Genomic DNA, 14,227 nt, shown 5'->3' on the forward strand with positions numbered 1-14,227 from the left:
ACAGAACCAAAGACCATTTGGAAAAGTCGTTCCACTGGGAGGGAATGGGCAAGGATGTTTTTATCTATATCCGGACTTGTGGGGTGTGCCAAAGAGTGGGAAAACACCAAGACCAGGTCCAAGCCCCTCTCTAGCCACGCCCCATCATTGAGGTTCCATTTCAGCAAGTAGCAGTGGATATTCTGGGTCCTTTTCCGAAAAAGACACCCAGAGGAAAGCAGTACATACTGACATTCATGGATTTTGCCACCTGATGGCCAGAAGCAGTAGTTCTAAGCAACAGGGCTAAAAGTGTGTGTCAGGCACTAACAGACATTTTTGCCAGGTTAGGTTGGTTCTCCCACATCCTTACAGATGCAGGAACTAACTTCCTGGCAGGAACCATGAAAAGCTTTTGGGAAGCTTATGGGGTGAATAACTTGGTTGCCACCCCTTACCACCAACAAACAAATGTCCTGGTGGAAAAGTTTAACGAAACTTTGGGGGCCATGATACGTAAATTCTTAAATCAGCACTCCAATGATTGGGACCTAGTGTTGCAGCAGTTGCTTTTTGCCTACAAAACTGTACCACATTCCAGTTTAGGGTTTTCACCATTTAAACCTGTATATGGCCGCAAGGTTAAGGGGCCATTACAGTTGGTGAAGCAGCAATGGGAGGGGTTTACACCTTCTCCAGGAACTAACATTCTGGATTTTGTAACCAACCTACAAAACACCCTCTGAACCTCTTTAGCCCTTGCTAAAGAAAACCTTCAAGATGCTCAAAAAGAGCAAGAAGCCTGGTATAATGAACATGCCAAAGAGCGTTGCTTCAAAGTAGGAGACGAGGTCATGGTCTTGAAGGTGCTCCAGGACCATAAAATGGAAGCTTCATGGGAAGGGCCATTCACTGTCCAAGAGCACATGGGAGCTGTTAATTATCTCATAGCATTCCCCACCTCAAACCAAAAGCCCTAAGGCGTACCATATTAATTCTCTAAAGCCCTTTTATTCCAGAGAATTAAAGGTTTGTCAATTTACAGCCCAGGAAAAAAATGATGCTAAATGACCGAAAGGTGTCTACTACAAAGGATAAAGTTATGATGGCATGGAAGAGGTGAACCTCTCCATGACCCTTGGGCATATGCAGCGACAGCAGATCAAGAAGCTGTGCACTAGCTACGCGCCAATGTTCTCAGCCACCCCAGGACTGACTGAATGGGCATACCACTCCATTGACACAGGTAATGCTCACCCAATTAAAGTCCAACCTTACCAGGTGTCTCCTCAAGCTAAAACTGCTATAGAACGGGAGATCCAGGATATGCTACAGATGGGTATAATCCGCCCCTCTGGCAGTGCATGGACATCTCTAGTGGTTCTAGTTCCCAAACCAAATAGGGAGATATGTTTTTGCTTGGACTACCATAAGCTAAATGCTGGAACTCGTCCAGACAAGTATCCAATGCCATGCACAGATAAACTATTGGAGAAACTGGGACAGGTCCAGTTCATCTCTACCTTGGACTTAACCAAGGGGTACTGGAAGATACCACTAGATGAATCCACCAAGGAAAGGTCAGCTTTTATCACACATGTCGGGCTGTATGAATTTAATGTGCTCCCTTTAGGGCTGCAAAATGCACCTGCCACCCTACAAAAACGTGTAAATAGTCTCCTAGCGGAATTGAAAAAATATGCAGTTGCCTACCTCGACGATGTGGCCATATTTTTGGATTCCTGGGCAAAACACCTAAAACATCTCCAAAAAGTCTTTGAGTGCATAAAAAAGGCAAGACTAACTGTTAAGGCTAAAAAGTGTCAAATAGACCTCAACAGAGTGACTTACCTTGGACACCAGCTGGATCAAAAAACTATCAACCCCGTACAGGCCAAAGTGGATGCTATCCAAAGTGGCCTGTCCCAAAGTTTAAAAAAAAAAAAAAAGCAGGTCCAATCTTTCTTAGGCTTGGCCGAATATTACAGGCGATTTGTACCGCAATACAGCCAAATCGCTGCCCCCCCAAAAGACCTAACCAAAAAAACAGCCAAATGCCGTTCAGTGGACTAAAAAGTGTCAAAAGGTTTTTAACCAGCTTAAAGCGACACTCATGTCTGACCCTGTGCTAAGAGCCCCAGACTTTAACAATCTGTTCCTAGTAACCACAAATGCGTCCGAGAGTGGTGTGGGAGCAGTTTTAGTGCAGAAAGGACCAGATCAAAAATTCCATCCTGTTGTGTTTCTCAGCAAAAAACTGTCTGAAAGGAAAAGGCACTGGTCAATCAGCAAAAAGAAATGCTACGCCATTGTGTACGTGCTAAAAAAGCTACGCCCATACGTTTGGGGACGGCGTTTCCAACTACAAACTGACCATGCTGCGCTAAAGTGGCTTCACACCGTCAAGAACAATAACAAAAAACTTCTTCAATGAAGTTTCGCTCTCCAAAATTTTGATTTTGAAATACAACACATTTTAGGAACTTCTAACAAAGTGGCTAATGCATTCTCCCATAAAAGTTTCCCAGAATCAACTAGTTAAAATCTTCCTTGAAATGTGGAAAATAATATTAGTTTTTATATAGTCAGTAGTATATCTAAAGGTGTATGTGTCGTCTTAACTCTGTTTTCTCCTAGAACTCCAGGAAGAAATCACAGCCAGTGTGAAACCGGCTGTCCAACACTAACTGTGATTTGGGGGTGGGGGGAGGCCATAAATATATAAAGGGAAGGGTAACCATCTTTCTGTATATAGTGCTACAAAATCCCTCCTGGCGAGAGGCAAAGTCCTTTTACCTGTAAAGGGTTAAGAAGCTCAGGTAATCTGGCTGGCACCTGACCTGAAATGACCAATGAGGGAACAAGATACTTTCAGATCTGGAGGGGGGGGGGGGAAAGGCTTTTGTCTGTCTGTGTGATACCTTTTCCAGGAATAGATCAAGGATGCAAGCCCTCCAACTCCTGTAAAGTTACTAAGTAATCTAGCTAAAAAATGCATTAGGTTTTCTTTGTTTTGGCTTGTGAAATTAGCTGTGCTAAAGGAAATGTGTCTTTTTGTAACTTAAAGTTTTGCCTAAAGGGATTCTCTGTGTTTTAAATCCAACTGCCTGTAAGATTATCTTCCATTTTGATCTTACAGAGTTGTTCTCTTATCTTTTTTTGTTCTCTAATAAAGTTCTGTTTTTTAAGAATCTGATTGGGTTTTTTGGGTCTTAAAAATCCAAGGCTGGTTTGTGCTCATCTTGTTTATTCTCAAGTCTTCCCAGGAAAGAGGGTGTAAGGGTTTGGGGGGATATTTTGGGGAAATAGGAACTCCAAGTGGTCCTTTCCCTAATTGTTTGTTAAATCACTTGGTGGTGGCAGCATTTACCTAATCCAAGGGCAAAGACTTTATGCCTTGGGGAAGTTTTAACCTAAGCTGGTAAAAATAAGCTTAGAGGGTCTTTCATGAGGGTCCCCACATCTGTACCCTACAGTTCAGAGTGGGGAAGGAACCCTAACACCAACCCTGTGCCCCAGCCCTGAGCCCCCTTCCGCACCCCAAACCTAGCATCCTCAGCCCCACCCCAGAGACCGCACCCCCAGCCAGAGCCCTCATCCTCCCATGCGCCAATCCTGCCCTAGCCCTGAACCCCCCCACACCTCAACCCCTCATCTCTGGAACCCCCCCAGAAGCTGTACCAACCCCAGAAGCTGTACCCCCAGCCAGAGCCCTCAATCCCCACACTCCCCCCAACCCCACCCTACCCCTGAGCCCCCTCCTACACCCCAATCTCCTCATCCCCGGCCCCACCCCAGAGCCTGCAGCCCCAACCAGAGCCCTCACCCCACACATACCAACCCTCCATCCCAGCCCTGAGCCCCCTCCCACACTCCAAACCCCTTGGCCCCGCCACACATTACATCACTTCCATATTGGTGCACGTAACAAAATTCATTCCCCACATAGACATAAAAAATTAGAGGGAACACTGCTGTTATTGACCATTTTTAAAATCAAGATTGGATTTTTTTTTTTAAAAGATCTGCTCTAGGAATTATTTTGGGGAAGCGCTATGATCTATGTTATACAGGAGGTCACACTAGATGGTCACAGTGGTTCCTTCTGACCATGGGATTTATAAATCTGTGAAACGCGACCAAGACAGCATGCCTAATTCTGACAAGTCCCCTGCTTGGGTCCACTATCTTTCGGATTAGTCCGTTTGTCCAGTGTTGCATGGGGAGTTAACGTTCAGCTAATCGTCCACCACGACCCTCATATCTTTTTGGCTGGAGGTGGGGGAAAGAGGTAACTGATTGGCTCCTGTCCCTCAGTTATTTAAGTTTGCCCAGTTTTTTACAAAGCCTCTTGTTCAGGTCAGTCTTTTATTTAGGTTGACCTCATCCCACTGATGGCCTTGAAGATCAGGACCAGTTCCTTTAGTTGGATCTGTCAGTGATGGAGGAGAAGAAGCAACCATGAAGACTCCTACTAACATTTCTTGCACTTGCACCATCTGAAATTTCTGTAAAGCCTTGTTTGTCCATCCTAGATAAAGAAAGTTTCAGTACCCCAGAATGTGTGAATCATGGCTTGTAAGGCTTCACCTGAGCAGAATGGGTGCAGATAAGTGGCAAACTGGATGTGGTAGGAGGCTTTTCTTGCTGCTGTTATTGCCTGAATTTCAAAGAGCGGAGATGGATCTGATAGTGTGGTTGAGTGCTTTTTTGGTAGTTGGAGATCACTGAACATGATCTAATATGTAGCTTTTTGTGTGTGTATTGTGTTCGAGTAGTATGATCATTCTTCCTCACTTTGTAAAGGCTACAATTAGTACAGCCCAACATAATAATAATCTTTTTACCTTTATGCTTCAGGATAAACTTTTTATTTCATTAGTTCAGTAGGTCTTATTTACACAACATCAGTTCAGAAAGCAAAACGTTAAACTGGAATAACTGGTTTGAAAGTTCCGGTCAGGTGTGTTCCTTTTTTTGTTTTGTTTTTCCGATTTTAAATCTTTCTAGCCTATCCCTTAATTTGAACGTTTATATAGCCATTTCTAGCAGTAAATTGCAACCTTAACTAAATTACTTTAAAGGCTTAATTTTAAATGACTTTAAAGCTGTTCCACGGCTATCTTGTAGCAAATTATATATTTTATTAAAAACTCATGCTTGACTGCCGTTTCTTATTGAAACCTTTTTAGAAAGCCATTTTTCTGAAAAGAATATTTACTAATAAAATGTAGCAAAATTTTTAATTTAAAAATTTACTGTACAAGAGTTTGGGTGTGTAGCCTTTTCTCATTAGGTCATGCCTTTAATTTTAGGCTTTTTTTTTAACCATGAGACATGACATTTTTGTCATTCTAACTGTTGTCAGTTCAGTGATAACATGATGTGTCTGTGAATAAGTTGCTGATGGCATGTTGTCGTAGCTGGTAGTACAGCATGCTATGTTGGACAGAAGATCTATAAATACATGTCTTTCCCATACTAAGTCATTGCTTTTTGGTAGGGTCATGTAGAGGACATCCATTTACCTGTGGGAGAGTGAAAATTATGGTCCGCATCTCTTAAAGGCGAGTGAGCATATAGTCTTTAATGGAGTCTCTGTCTGCTGTTTCTTGTATGGGTACTTGGGAAGGTGAGGAGGTGTTCGCCCAGTTTAGGAGGTGGATAAAAAACAAGTGACCCTCATACCCACCTGTCGAAATTTCTCTGAATCATCGTCTCATGAAGGTGTATTACAACACTATACCAAAATGATGAGTGAGAAAGAAGCCATACTTGTGGTTCTTTATACTGCTTGCTACAAAGGTATGGGGGCAAATCAGAATTCTTGCACTTCAGAAAACTTTCAAATATAGAAAATTCTACTTTTTACTAACAGTGTCTCTACAATGTACATTAACATAATTAATCTGTTTTTAGTCACAGTTTCTTTTCTCTCTCATTCTATCATTTATGTGACCTTGCAGTGATGGAGTAAAAGCTTGAATCTTTGCTATCTCAATCCTCTCCATAGCAACATATGTTGTAGTCATATAATTATTTATTTAATGGGTTTAATTATGAAAACTGGCAAAGGCATCTTATGAAAACTAGATAAGGCAAAAAGAGAAGCTAGTGTTAAAGTAGAAAATACTTTTTCAGTAATATCAGAAAGCAAAAATATTTTCCTCAAGTTTGGTCTATTGTGTAAGGTTTTTTTCCTTTTCTTTTTAGGTTGTTTTCGTTTCCTACATAAGAATCATGCAGCTGTTACTACTGATTTCACCGCCAATTCCCCCCACCCTTTGCTGACCTATAAATATACTTCCTTTGTCATGTTGTTTCATAAGAGCTTTGCTTCCTGTAACTATCTAAAGCTTTTCGTCTTGGAAGTTCATATTTTTACCTCTTCAAACCGAAAAAGTAATTAGGAATCCTGTAAAAATTAATGTTCTAAAATGAAGTTTTTTGAGTATGTGGACTGTCCAACACTTCCACTTTTTATGTAAGGAAATAACTTGTATTGCCAATATTTTTCTTTACTTAAAAACAAAAACAAACAAAAAAACCCCTAACATACAAGACCAAAAGGTGAATGAAATTGCATTATCTGTGCGAACAAAATCTGACCCAAAACATTTTGGAAAAAAATACTTGCATACAAGTTAGCAAGACTGTGCCGCAGATAGAGCACTCTTGTTGTTTTATTTATTTGTATTCCTGTAGCACCTAGTAATCCTAGTCATGGACAAACACAGGACAAAGACAGTCCCTGCGCCAAAGAACTTGCATTCTTGCACTAAACCAGAGTACTGTTTTGAAGTTTGTTTCTTTCCATAAATCCCTTGCCATAAGTATCACTGCAGTCATATTAGCCTTAAGGTTTTTCAAAAGCCACATTATAGTCTATCCTCTGGTGTAAGTTGCAGGTAACTCTTCCTTATTTGGTCTTCCTTGAATTGTGGGGAAATTAGACAAATATTTTACTAATTCAAAACCCTTATAAACCATCCATTGGCTCCATTCCTGTTTTGCTGAGATGACTATATTAGAGGCAGCTCTTTTTCAGACTGACTGACATGGCATGATGTCAGTAGTGCCAAATTCAGCATGGTAGAAATAGGTAATTCAGTAACAGGGAGAGAAGGAAAATCCAGCTTCTTGGCACGTATATGACTTTGAGTTACACTTTCCTGTATCTGTGCCTTCAGGCTGCCTTGGAGTCTTGAATTACAGTGTTATATGAATGTAGCTGTAGCATCAGAACAGGTCCTGGCACCTTAGGCTTTTATAGGCATTCTTGATGTAGCTGCATTCAGGTCAACTGCAAAATATAACGTGGTGATGGAGTAGTGAATAGTTAATCCAAGACGGCTAGAGCTTCAGATTTATGAACTTTTGGAAGGGAGGGAGGGATGGAGCCTTTGAAGGAATTTCTTTAAAGTGGTTTAGGTGTAAAGAGCAAACACTTTCTGAGGAAAAACTCAAAAGCTAAGTTGGGAAAGCTTCTCTTCTCTTCTGTTAGCGCTACTGCTTGGGACAGAAGATTCCTTCTCTGTCCTGCTGAATGAAGGCAGGGTTCTTTTTTTTTTTTTTTTTTTGTATTTATGTTAAAATATGAAGCCTTTCCTGTTGCTATGCTTGCTGAACTAGTCATTCTTTCCCCAGTCTCTCTCCTATGTGGTGAAGAGCAGATGTCTGCATCCTCTTTGTCTCTCTGCAGTAGAGCCTTTTGCAGCAGTCTTTTCTCCCCTAGGGAAATTGTTTGTTTGTTGGTTATTCCATAGATCTGGCTGGAGACTGATCCCAGATTGACACTGTAGGTTTACCCCCAGTGTTACAGGGAGGAAATTACTATCATTGTTCCCTTCTTTACTCTTCCTCTACTGGACTGCTGAAGGAATTTTGCATTTTGATATAGATTGCACTACTTTGGAGAGATTTGCTTAGTAGTGGCGGTTCCCTCCATTGTTTACTGCCCACTAGAGCCCTGTGGGATCCCAATACAGAGGTTGCATACTGGACATAAGTGATCCTAATCTAGTGTTTGACAGGAGCAGGAAAGTCTGATGTATCTAATAAAACCAACACAAACAGTCCTTTCTTATCCATTGGAGTTAATCATTGTCCTGCACTGATTCCAGACATAAATTTATCTTGTACAAGCTTTACTGTCAACTTTCCTTAGGACCTTGGCAAAAAAGGAGCATTAGATACCGACCCCTTACCATTACCAAACTCAAGTGTGAGTCAGACTTTTATCAAAAGAAGCTTCTGCAGGGGGCTTTCTTTAAAACTATGGCAACATATCCCTCTCACAGCTAGAAGAAAAGGAGTACTTGTGGCACCTTAGAGACTAACAAATTTATTTGAGCATAAGCATAAGGCATCCAATGAAGTGAGCTGTAGCTCACGAAAGCTTATGCTCAAATAAATTTGTTAATCTCTAAGGTGCCACAAGTACTCCTTTTCTTTTTGCGAATACAGACTAATACGGCTGCTACTCTGAAACCTCTCACAGCTATTTCACTATGTAAAATAATACAAACTCATTGGGGCATGGATCCAAAGTACAATTGAATTGGAGAAGTCCCAGTTAACAAAGCAGAGAATAATCATTTTGAGATGGGTCTGAAAACACCCAGAAAGTGACTATTTGAGAATGAAGATTTATAATCTTCTATACTGTGTGGTGGAGTGAGTCACCCTATGTGCTGAAGGACATCTAAGAAAATTAGAAAAAATTATTACATCTTGGTCAATGTCATTTTCTTCAGCAGCTGTTTCTTTGTAGGGTTTGGTCTATCAAAGTAATAAAACAATAGTTTGGGATTGGAAAAAGAGACCAAACTGCTAAAGCTGCTCACCTCAAGTCCTTCGTCTCACTTCTAGATTCTAGTCTGTGGTCCCCCTAAAATCTCTCCTCACAGCTGGTTGTGGCTTATGGTTTTGATATGTAGATTACTTTTTTCCCTACTGCAGGAACACAGCCCACTCCTACTTGTAGCTCTTTGCCACTTACGTAGAGTGTCACTTTAAAAATCTTTTTGTACAGCAACAACTGTCTCGTCTTGACTGTTTTACTTCTACCATTGTCACTTCTGGCTGGTTCCTCCTAGCTTGATGGATGTGTCTCAGATTCTATCACAGAAGTTTGTTTTCTCTACTTCTTTGTAGGGCAAAATTCCCATAACTTAGAAGTGGTAAAAAATGTTTGGCTTGTGACAGTAAGGTGACCATGCCTGAGGACAGAGATGTTTGTACAAGGGCTTCAGAAATGAACCTGCACCTATTGGAGAGGGGGCGATGGGATCAGTTAAACTTAAGGAGGGGGGAAAAAACTACTTGACAATTTTATAGCCTTATCCTTCTACCAAAGGGAAAGGTGCCCCTGACCCTCATTTCCTGTCCAATTGTACCTTTTCCCTCCCCTCCACAGTGTTCTGGACTAGTATGGGAATGTCATATAATCTTGAAACTATCAGAAGAGAGAAATGTATTTAAGTGTGTGTTTGTATTTATTACTCACAACTTAACCACTTTAATATTACTTGATCTTTTAAGAAAGTATTTGATCTTAAAAAGCTGTACAGGAATTTGTTGATTTAAGATATTTGTTTCAATATTCCAGTATAATTTATTCAATTTGACCCTCCTTAAAGTTATAGCTTTCTGAATTTTGTTAGCTATTCTCGATTTGTTCCTCACAGGAATTTCCGAGACCGTCTTTGGTGCAGACAAGTACTTAATATTAGTATTCTTTCAGGGCCAAATTTGAGGTCCAGCTAGTAAGGCACCCCCTGAGTCTCCTGCACCAGCAACCAGCATCATGGTAGCAGTGTGGAAAGGAAAGCAGATTCCACTGAGCTAATATGTCCTATCCCCACCAACTGCCTTTGCCCAGAATCAATGCTCTTCCCCCTCCCCATGTGATGGGCCACTAGCTGTGCTGGTGTGTTGGCAAATGTAAGATCTGCGTGTGGACCAGGGCTAGCCTTACCATGAGGTGAACTCTAGGACCCAGAGTGTAGAAAATTGTCTGTTGCTGGTGCATATGTATTCTCTCTGCTCTAGGTGCACAGAGATGGTGGAGTGTTGTGCTGGAGAAAGGGGGGCACAAGAAACAACAGGCAGGCAGGAGAAAAGGTGAAAGGATATAACAAAAAGCAGCAGGAACTTCAGGGGGAGAGAGGAGGAGGAGCCTCTTATGTACCTCTCTGGCACCCCCAAGAGCCTGGACTGATTAACACCCGCTTCTCAGGGAGCTTCCTGTTTCCTGCTGCTTCCCTGAACCCACTTGAGGAGAACAGGCAGTCAACTGAAGTAGTAGGAGCCAGTTAGGCCCTTAAGACGCTGATCTCTTCCCTCACTCAGGCCCTGCTACCAGCCTGCTTATTTGTCCCCTTCAATTGAGTGTTGAGAGCCACTATAGCTGGCACAGAACAGCAGTCATGAGTGGAAGAAGAAAATGCCCCGGTGGGGCAGCATTCAGAAAAAGAAAGCAAGCAAAGGAAGCTTTTCTATCTAAGCAGGAAGGAGCTTTCCTGAGATACATCGACACAAATGTTCATGGTGAGCCTTCAAAGAGCCTTTCAAAGTTTTGGCCCAAGTGAGGAGGCATGGAGGCATCATTTGAACTCCCTGCCTTAGGTGCCAAAATGTTGTGGGCCGGACTAGGTGTGGACCCAACATAGTTTACTTCTTACCAGAGAAATGGGAGAACCAGAATGTAGGTCATGACTCCGAGCCACAGTCTCCCTCCCGGGTATTGCATTCATATGCAGCCCCTTATTCTGAGCTTGTGGCAAAGCCACAACTGAACCTTTCACAGGTTTAATGGCTGTTGTTACCATTTAGTATACTGCAATCCTATCCTTTATTTTCAAACAGATCTCATCTTTATCAAGTGCATTGCTTTTAAAATACTTCATTGACCCTGCAGAATCTGACAATAAACTTGTTCTTTTCACTTCAGAGTTGCCTGTAGAGTAGCAAGTTTGGTTCAAACATGGTTGTACTCAAATACCAGTTAACTGAAGGAGAGACCTTTTTATGTAATACCATGTTGATTAGTTGCAAAGTATAAAGGTATAGTACTTAAACTTTTCATTTATCCTTTTGACATGTACCAATCCCAACAGGTGGAGGTGCTTCCTCCTGCTGGAAAAGAGGAAGAATAACGAATCCATATGAACTTGTTAGAACTCTTGAGAAGCAAGAGTCAATGAGAAATTACATTTGGTGTCTTCATTTGTCAAATGGTTTAGCATAATTGTAGCTCAGTTGTCACTCTTCTGACAACAGCATTGCCAGACTTCAGTATGAGTCGGATGTCTTGACACAACTTGAATTTGTTAAACAGTGGAATTTACCCTCTACTTTATATAGGCAGCAGTACTTGTGTATTGTTCTATATAACTTTTATTCAGAAGAAATGAGTGTGTGTGTATTGTCTTATGAAAAAAAAATTCTTTGTCTTTGAATCTGATGAGGGATTAAAGCTTGGAAAATTTGTTTTGAATAACTGTATTGACTTTCTGAATAAAATAACATTTACCAAACTACATTGGAAAGAGAAAATATTTTTTATTCTCTTGATCATATATTGAAAATTAGTTGCAAAAAATGTTATTGTTTTGTATCTAAAAGTTTTATGCTGTGTCTGCATTGCATATTGCTTTTAACTTTTATTTAACTGTAGATGTCGGTTTACTGGTTTCTTGGCTTCTCTTTCCCTTCTCCCTCCCTTATTTCTTTTTTCAAGAAGTTCTTGGCCAGGCTATCAATGCAAATTTGACCTTTTCTCAATTTCTTGCCTGAACAGCTCATGTATCACAAAATAGTTCAGAATATGCAAGATAATTTCTTGCAGGAATTTTACACATTTTATCAGTTGCAGAAACTTTTCAAATAGGTTTTTCATTGTTTTTCTTTAATTATCCCTTTATTTTTCTTAATTATAATGTTTAAATCAACTGTATTATTGGCAAAGTGTTGATGAAATCTGTTCAATACAATTTGAAATATTTGTTGTGACTGGGTTGGGTCTTTTGGAGCCATTCTGTTTGAGATATGATAAAATCCTGTGGTGTACTTGTCAGTGTTTATAACTGAAAGAGAATGCAATCTTTTCCTTAATAGAGCACAAGCCAATGTTAAAGACACAGTATGAGATAACAGTGCAAGTCCGCTGCATGTATTTTTTTGGGTTCCTGTGAAGTATCTTCACTATCTGTTAGCAGTGAGAGGCTTGACCAACTATCTAATCCACTCCATTTTCTATCTCTGTCCCCTGTGTATTGCTTCTGTTACTTTTATTAATATGGAGCAGTTGAAGTCACTAACTTGGACATAGGCCAGTTTATGCTGTGTGTGTGTAGCTTCTGTGAAGACCACTCTAATGAACAGTGTGATGATGTGATTCAGAGATATGGAGAGAGCCAGCTTGGATGAAAGGTATGTTTTCTGCTTTTGTCTTACTTTCTTCAGCATGTCAGATCCCTGCTTATGTACTTGATGTTTCCTCTCTTCTTTCCCCAGCTAGTCTCTCTTTTATCCCACTGGGATAATTTTGCTTTCTTTCTGGTTAGACAGACCGACGCTATTTTGTAAGTTAATGGTCTGTTTCCATTAAGTCATTAAGTAACACCATTTCATTGATGAAAGTCTTGTTCAACAGACTTGGCATTTTAAGGTCAGTAGAATATCTCTGTATAATACAAAGGCTAGCATGTTGTTCTGAGCATATTTTGTACAATTTGTATGCCAAGATTTTTAGTCATAGTAAAGTAGCTATTTGCATATACTAATTACTGGTGTAATATAGAAACATGCTAAATTTTATTAACTTTGTGATTTTGTGTATGTTTTCTTTTAAACTTCACCCACCAAACTTTTTGCTTAGATAATTTTTTACTTAAATGTTATGTCTAAATCCATTATAATTTAATTTTACCAACCTATAATAGTGTTTTTCCTTTGGCTTTTATCATCAGCAGATTTGCACTCCTCAGTTCATGAGACCTGCAGTGTGTGGCAAGAGAGAAACAATTAACTAGATTATTTAAGCTCTCCTATTTTTTCCCCTATTTTATATTTTTTCTATAATATTTAGTTTGTTGTCTTTTGCAGAAAAATATCACATATCCTCATGCATCCTAAGGAAGAACAAGAAATAATAAAAACAGGCCAAGCATATTGTTCTGAAACATAGTTCAGATAGTTTGCTAAGAAGTTTTTATGGTAAAAGGATTAGAGGCATTATCTGTCTAACCCAAAAATTTTTTTCTTTTTCTTGATTGTTTAGTATTTGATTTCTTGTTAGTCAGTTTTTCATAGTTTTGTGGCCGTTTTCAGTTAATTAAGAGCAAAGACTGTTTGACTTCGCTTAGGTCCATTGGTTTTGGTTTCTTGGTTCCTGGGTTAGTATAGGGATTTGTGTGTAACTTTCATCTTGGTTTTTCTTTACTTGGATAGGTACAGGTTTAGTAAAGCTGTTACAGAAGAGTCTTCACATTATTAGAGATATACCTAAGACATGAGACAAGGTCTTTGAAATCTTTGCAAGTAAGATGTCTCCTAATTTAAGGCATTGGAGTAGGTAACTTGAAAAAATATTTTTGCATATATCTGTACAGTTTGAACTGCAAGTTGCCTTTTCCCCTGCCTGTTCACCTCTGTTGCAGAAGTAGTGTGACACAATAGTTAGCATGTATTCTCCAAAAAATATTCAATTTTTAGGTAATTCTTCAAATAATTAATATTAAGACCTAACATTGTATACTAGGGAAGGTATGGCAAGTTGAATTCTCTTGATACCACCAGACACACAGAAAATTTGGCAAAACTGTAAAATATACTAAACTAGTGAACCAAGAATGGGCCTTAGTCTGAACCCTAACTTTCACAAAGGGAGTGCCTTACTTCTCAGAATAGACCAATTGAAATTCATTGAACTAATTGAATAATAGTAAGAACAAACCTGCAGGCAGTTATCTGCATTCTTAAGTACTGTACTAGTAAAGTTAAGCATGCACTGAAGTGTTTGCAGGATCAGGATCAGTTATTAATCAACATGTGTAAGGATAATATAATTGGCTGGGGGTCCTATGTGGACGTATGCCAAGTTTTAGATTTACTCCTTTCCTGGACTTGTGTGTGCATATGAATGTTATGCCACACTGTGTTCTTAAAAACTTTTTTGAAACTATCTAGAAAAACTTTAAGTAAACATATCAATCCATCAGAAGCTGTGAAATCATAGCTTTTG

General features: G+C 39.9%; 1 protein-coding gene across 8 annotated transcripts in view; it reads left to right on the plus strand.

Annotated features, from left to right (window-relative positions):
- The window catches only part of GAB1 (GRB2 associated binding protein 1), a 151,990-nt gene that overhangs the window by 42,500 nt on the left and 95,263 nt on the right, over nucleotides 1-14,227 (plus strand). Inside the window, exon 1 of one of the 8 annotated variants that reach the window (XM_043512953.1) lies at nucleotides 12,291-12,414. The exons of the other annotated variants lie outside the window; for them this stretch is intronic. The gene's annotated coding sequence lies outside the window, so the exon portion shown is untranslated. Of the gene's footprint in view, nucleotides 1-12,290; nucleotides 12,415-14,227 lie in introns of those variants that run through there. 8 annotated transcript variants of the gene reach the window in all.

Source organism: Dermochelys coriacea, chromosome 4 (genome assembly GCF_009764565.3).
Source record: "Dermochelys coriacea isolate rDerCor1 chromosome 4, rDerCor1.pri.v4, whole genome shotgun sequence".
Classification (NCBI taxonomy): domain Eukaryota; kingdom Metazoa; phylum Chordata; order Testudines; family Dermochelyidae; genus Dermochelys; species Dermochelys coriacea.